This window comes from Thunnus thynnus, chromosome 21 (genome assembly GCF_963924715.1).
Source record: "Thunnus thynnus chromosome 21, fThuThy2.1, whole genome shotgun sequence".
NCBI lineage: Eukaryota > Metazoa > Chordata > Actinopteri > Scombriformes > Scombridae > Thunnus > Thunnus thynnus.
The window spans coordinates 20,695,236-20,702,148 of NC_089537.1; the positions used below are offsets into that span (position 1 = coordinate 20,695,236).

The 6,913-nt window shown below is 40.1% G+C and overlaps 1 long non-coding RNA gene across 1 annotated transcript; it reads right to left on the reverse strand.

Annotated features, from left to right (window-relative positions):
• Positions 1-3,384: 3,384 nt before the first annotated feature.
• On the reverse strand, positions 3,385-5,408 carry LOC137173632 (uncharacterized). The gene is made up of 3 exons (XR_010925222.1): positions 4,236-5,408; positions 4,001-4,115; positions 3,385-3,848 (listed from the first exon to the last, which is right to left on the reverse strand). It is a non-coding gene; the product is annotated as an uncharacterized lncRNA (long non-coding RNA).
• Positions 5,409-6,913: the final 1,505 nt, after the last annotated feature.

Below are 6,913 nucleotides of genomic sequence, written 5' to 3' on the forward strand. Positions count from 1 at the left end.
AGAGGCAAGGCTGAATAGAGATAAGCTGTTTTTAGCTAACGTTAGTTACATTGAAAATATAGCTAAAATTCCATATTGTGTCTGCTCTATTTAGTAGTGAGATGGTTTACAAGTACAACTGCTAATCATTGTTATTTTTACTCTGCTGTCATATACTGAATAACAAACTGCCTGTACTTCTACTGCCACTGTCAGTGTGCCCACCTGTGGGACTGAAACACAACCTGTTGTTGCCTCAGCCCACAGTCAAGGCAGGCTTGTTCCAGAGGTAAGAGGTAAGACTACTTTTGTGTGTATGGCCACCAACATGATCAACATTTCAATGTAAATATATATATGCTCCTTGAAATATTTATCAGTACTATAGAAGTGCACAGAATTCAAACTACATTAAGAAGCCAGGAACACAGGCGGCTGTAAACATACATGCAGCTGCATGTTCCTGGCGTCTTAGTGCCGTTTGAATACACCGGCTAAACAAACAGAACAGGGTGCTCCACAGAGACTCAGAAGACATTAACTGTAAGTAAAGCAATGTGGACTAGCATCCAGTCGCTGAATGTATCTTTTTCAAGCTGATCTGAAATTTTATCTCTGACTAGATTACACAGTTTGTTATATAAAAACATGTCTTGCATCAATCACTTTATTGTAGGTGGGCTCTGGAACAGCAAAACAACTACTATCAGTTGTCTTAGACACCGGTTTCAGCAGCATTGAATGCTTGGATCCTCATGATGAGACCTTCCGTCCAGAATTAGACTACCACGTCATCTTCTGATGATGAGGCTGTGAAGACATGCTGGCAAGAATCAAAGGTGATTGTGTACCAGGTCTGTGTGTTGGAACTCTTCAAGATGTGCCAGAAATGTGGATCGTCTATGAACACCACCAACATTTCATTTTTTGGCACACAGATGAAGGTCGCATGGGACTGTCTCAAAGAACATTCTGGCACTTGGAAATCATCCCCCGATGTTCGAGGAATGTCAGAAGTTGACCTGCTTGCTGCTTCCTCTGTTCTATTTACAGGGAGCATGATCACAGAGTTGGATGAGTTTTCAAAGGTCATGAACCTGAAAATGATCAGTCCAACAACTTTCTATGACATACAGAAGACATACCTCTATCCTGCCATAGAGGACATCGAGGACAGAGATATAAGATACTAGTGAAAGTCTCTCTTGAACAAAATCCAGAAACAACTAAAAACAAGAAAGAGGAACCAGTAGCCCCAAAGTTGGCTCATCTGTTTGGAGATTGGCAGTATGTACGAGGGCTTTATGCCAAAATTGACTGAAAATGATTGGTTGTGCTTCAAATTTCAACTGCTGTTTCTATCAATATAATCAATTATTTTTTGCTCTCATCCCAAAGAAATGACACACCTAGATATTCTTTGAAGTATTGTCACTACACGACAAACTTGGTGCAGGTACATTCTACTGAGTGGCAATAACATAATAGTACAAGTGCAGCTTGCAAATTTCATATCTTTAACCCTCATCTTTCTTTTGGTTTCTTATAGGTCAATGAAATCTCCAGCTCTGTGGCCATGGAAACTTTAAAACTGTAGTCTGGGTGAATACTCTTTTCTGATTGGCCAGCAGGTGTGCATTAAAACTGTATTGCACACATAGTTCAGCTCAAGTTTAATCACCATTCTAAATTCATCCGCTACCCAACCTGTAACCATAGCAACATTAAAGAGCACAGCTGTCAAAGCTTACTCGTCATAAAGTTTTGAAGAATGGGACACAGCAGAGGAAAAAGAAATGAAGAAAAGAAAGAAACCAAGTGAAAAACAGCACAAGGAACTGACACCTAGGAAGCTTAAAATGATAGAAGAAAAGGATGAGATTAATAAAAAAAAAGGCAACAAAATGGGAAGTTAATGTACTGAGAGACTTTCTCTACCAAAAACAAAAGAGCACTGATTTGGAGACATACTCTGCAGTTATGACACCTTATGTGAATTTTATGCCTTGGTTCAGGTTAGCGGTGAGTAAAGTGTGGCAAGTTGTCTTTATTACATAACCTTTCAATTTTGAGTGAAAAACTTTCACCAAAAAATTATGAACACTTTTATTTTATATTGTTGGCAAATGACCATGGTATATGCAGGATAGTCAGCTTGTAAGTGTGTGTTAAATGGTTTAAAGGCACGACATGGAGGCAAAGAACCATCTAATGTGAAGCGGAGGGTGGTTTCTTCCGGAGAATAGCCACTCTCAGCAGTCATATATATATATAGGCAAAATGCAAAACTGTACTCATTCAGTAATGTGTTGAAAGTGATTGTCTGAGCTCTGTCTTTTGTTTCTTCTATCTTTTACATTAATTTGATAAAACACTGGGAGTTTTTGTTTCTTTTTACTTATATTCAGTAGCTGTTTTTATATTGTTTATTTTGGTAAAACTGTTTGGTTCCTGTTCAGGATGAAATTCTTTGGCCCTGAAAGTTATAAAAGTAGTGTTAAAAAAATAAGTATACCAACTTAAGAGTATCTGCTTGAGCATTCATTCTGAAAAAAATATAAGCAATTGCCTACATTACCACAACCATACTTATTATTTATAATCCTCCCAGTTCAATGTGAAGCCTGACAATAAATATTGTTGAAATATTATTGAATTCTGCTTTCTTTGATTTGACAGTCTGTTGTTGACTACATACAGATGTTGATACATTAGACATTATGATGTTCTGGACCTTTGCTTGAGGAAATTTTCTCTAACTGAACCTCTTTGAATTTTAATTTTATACCCCTAGTGTAGAGGATTAATTGAAAAGATATGAACTAAACTGAAAAAACCTAGCAAGAGAAAAACTTTGTCTATTTAAATATTTAACAACAACAGTAAATAATACAAGAAAGAGAGGTTTGTATCCTCATAAGTGAGTGTGAACTGTGTGTAGATGCAGCAGTAAGGTCTGTGAGCGACCTGGCCATGTTCTTGTAGCTGCAGCAGGTGGGCGGCCAGGAGTGAGGGGAGGTGGGGGGGCATTTATCAGCCCTCTGTGGCTGTAGTGGCTGTAAGTAAAGCAATGCTCACTGGGAGTCGAGCTGGCAGCAGTTTTCTTTGGATCGATCTGCAGTGCTGCTCCAGTTTATGACAAAATAGTTCACAACATGGAATGCCACCTGCCAAAGTGGCTAGTAAGAGTGACTGTGTTAGACACCACTGCTGAATTCTACCCACATTTGCTACCCGCAGGTGCTAATGTCAAGCCCTGTTGGTGTGTATTCTGGCCCTGCATGTTTTATATGTTTCCCTGTTCTAACACACCTGATTCAAATGAACATGCAGGGCAGGGGACTGGATTGAGAGACCCCAAGGTATGACACCATTCAATAGAAAAGGGTCAACAACAGCAAAAAGTGTACATTGAAGGAACTTTATTTAAAAATCAGAAGGAGCTTTATTTAAAGAATGCTCATCATTACCTCTTGTATCCGTGGAGTGCTACCTGTCTGGGGTGCATGAACGACCTCTGTTTCAAGCTGTTGTGGGAGGTCAGTACCGGCATCAATGTTCCACTCAGCCAAAAAGTTCTCTTTGTTTATCTCGCAAACATTGTGCAGTATGCAGCAAGCAGCAACAATGTCAGGCATTGTAGAAATATCCACATCTTTGCGCTTGGCAAGACACCAATGGCCCTTCAAATGTCCAAATGCATTTTTGACCACCATTCGAGAAGAGTTTAAATGGTAGTTGAAGTTGTTCTGTTCAGGAGTCAGGCAATGGTGATGGGTGAACCCTTTCATTAGCCACTTCTTCACAGGGTAAGCTGCATCTCCAGTGCGATGGATGGGTACCTCCACATCGTCTACAGTCATGGATTTCTGTGCAGAAAAATAAAATACACATAGATTTGTTCTAGGTTAGATTGTTACTTACTATATTGACGTGCTGGTGGAAACACTGTCACACACATACATACACACTCACAAAAAGCCTAGCTGGGAAATGGAGCACTGTCATTGTTGATACGTACCTCACAGGCAAACAAGTGACCATCTTGTTCTTCAGCCATCTGGAAGGAAGGAGAGTTGCCAAGCACTCTTGCGTCAGGTGTTTGACCGGGCCACCCCGTGTATATATCTATGTAGCTGAACAAAAGAAACCACCATGAGCAAAATATACCACATTTCAGCAGTTAATATTTACCTACAATGATAACAGAGCTGATATTTAATATGTATTATATAAATAATGTAAGTAGTAATTACCAGAAATTGTGGTCTACAACCCCTTGCAGTACAAAGGAATACCATCTTTTCCGAATGTAATAAGAAGCTGGATCATCCCTCGGAGCGATAATGGGAATGTGACCTCCTTCGATGTCTCCTGCACCAGGGCTCCAGACTAACTTTTTTCACCATCGTCCCGAAAAACAATTTTAATCATCCCGAAGTGAATGTAAACCATCCCAAAATCAAAATGTTGTTTCTTTACTTTATTATAATCATCTGCAATTGTTAGTTGTTGGTGGAGTTGCTGCTTTCAGTAATTGTAAATGTTTTATGTATTTATATTTATGTAGCCTACTATGTATTCTGCCTGCTGCAGTCCTGTTTCTGCTCCTGATAACCCATGCGATCTGGAAAGATTGTGAGTGCACCAATTTCTCTAGCAATCTCTATTATATAATTGTAGAAAAAATTGTTATTAGTGACTGTATATCTCTTAGTATTCCCTGTTAGTTTGCTTAGCTGTGAGTTAGTAAATCATGCCTGATGAAAAATGAAGATGTGGAGTAGCAGTGGACCGCAGCTCTGCACTGTTCACATTTTGGAGAATGTAATTAATATTTTCCTTATTGATGACATATTTATCTCACCACCCGCAACCCATCCGCTATTAATCAGAACATTATGACCTGACCCGCTCAATCCATGGATTAACCATGGTGCCCCCAGATATAACTGTAATCCACACATCACTACCATCCACGTACAAGTTATGTTTAATTAGTGTTTAAGCTTAGATTATAATACAATAGACCACGATAATAATATATTGAAATGGTCTAAATGTATGGTTTAGCTAATATACTCACACACAGCCAGGATGGCGCCTGGCTAAAGTTTGCTAGCTAGTAGCAAGCAGCTGGCTAGACTATTTCAATCCGATGACTAATAAAAAATACATCCATCAAAATTTGGGGTTTGTAGGCTTACTTGGTTTCGATGAAGGCGGTGCAGTGCTCTCTTGGTGGTAGATCTTTGTTTTGTTTAACCAGCACAATATATTTGCGAGGTCATGCCAGCAGGCCGTTTGTGACTGAGGGGATAGAGGGATCGGTACTGTGGGAACAGTTCAGGTCTCACGTTGAGTAGCCAGCAAGTAATAGTAACTATAGTAACAGCATGAGAACACGCGATCCGTTGTAGTCAGTGCTCCTTTCATCCCAGAGACATCCTGGGGAAATCTCTGTTCGTCCCAAACACATTTTCTGTCATCTCCAGGATGAAGGGATGCTGTTGATTTCGAGCCCTGACCTGCACTTATAGGGTATCCTCGCATTGCAAATCCATATAGGATCTTCTGAAGTTGTTCCCCTTTTCGCACGTAAATGAAACGCTTGAATAGGATGTCCTTTAGAGCAGATGTACTTCATGCACCAGGCCCCATACAGTGGACAGTCCTACACCAAAGAGACAGCTTATTGTTCTATACTCGCTCGTTGTGGCATACCACCAAAGAACAACGGCCAGTCTCTGACGCGGTTCAAGTGGGTTCCACCATTGTTTAATCTTTCATGTTAGTGCAGGTTTCACCAGACGTAACACATACTCAACATACACTGGGACATGCGATAATGACGTTTCCACTGCACATCAAAGTTCTGCAAAACATCTTGCTCAGAGTATTTTTCCCTACTCGGTCTTTTGCGCTTCCATATGGTCTTCTCACGCTGCAGCTTTCTTTCTCTAGCGGGATCATTGTGCATGGAGTGTAGCTGTTTCGTACTCTTTCCTGCTTGCTTAAAATATGCTTTTCACTCTTTCATTGATATTGAGCATATGTCCAAATACATGTAGTATTGATAAACGCAATCATTCATCATTAAGGATGGGTCAGTAGGGTCGTCCGCCAGTTTCGATGTCTTGTAAACAAAACACTGCGTTTTCCGCAGCATCCTTTTTGCATCATATCCTGCCTCCTGCTCACTCTACCCAGGCGCCACCTCTCACCTAAACCAAATGGAGTATTTCCAGTAGGTGAGAACATGTCTGACATGGACAGTCTCCTGTAGTGTGCTACATGTGTGAAAAGGCAACTCTAGACAACGTCCAGACCTGATTCTTCAGACATTGTCTGGAGTTCATATGAGAACACGGCTTTTGACGCATCCTGCAAGCAGATGCTATCAAGCAAAAAAAAAAAAGGTTTGTCTGCCTTCCATTAGCAAATCCGTGGGCTTGGTCAAGATTTTACTTGTCAAGAGTGCAGAGGAGGTATTGTTGCTTCAAGAGGGCCAACTACTGGCATGTGCATTAGTCTCTCTTGCCTTAATGGGTCAGTTCACCCAAATTACAAGTGACATTGTTCTATTTATTTCTGGTGGTATCACTTGTAATGCAATACAATTGCGGTGAATTAACCTATATTTGTGGTATTTAAATGTAGGTTATGAGACTGAGATTTCTACATTGGAGGTGAATGGAACTCTGAGTAATCCACAGACTTTGCTGCCAATAGTTTTCACTGGAACTACTTTTAAACTGAAGTCCGTTTGTAATCTGTATCTGTAATGCTTTGAGCACCACACAAACATCAGCACATAAAACTGAAACAATCCGCATGGCTTGATATCACTTGTTATATAAAAAGATACCACTTTTTTTTATTTGAGTGAACTGACTCATTAAGAGTGCTCTTATGAATTGGGTGCAGTCACTTA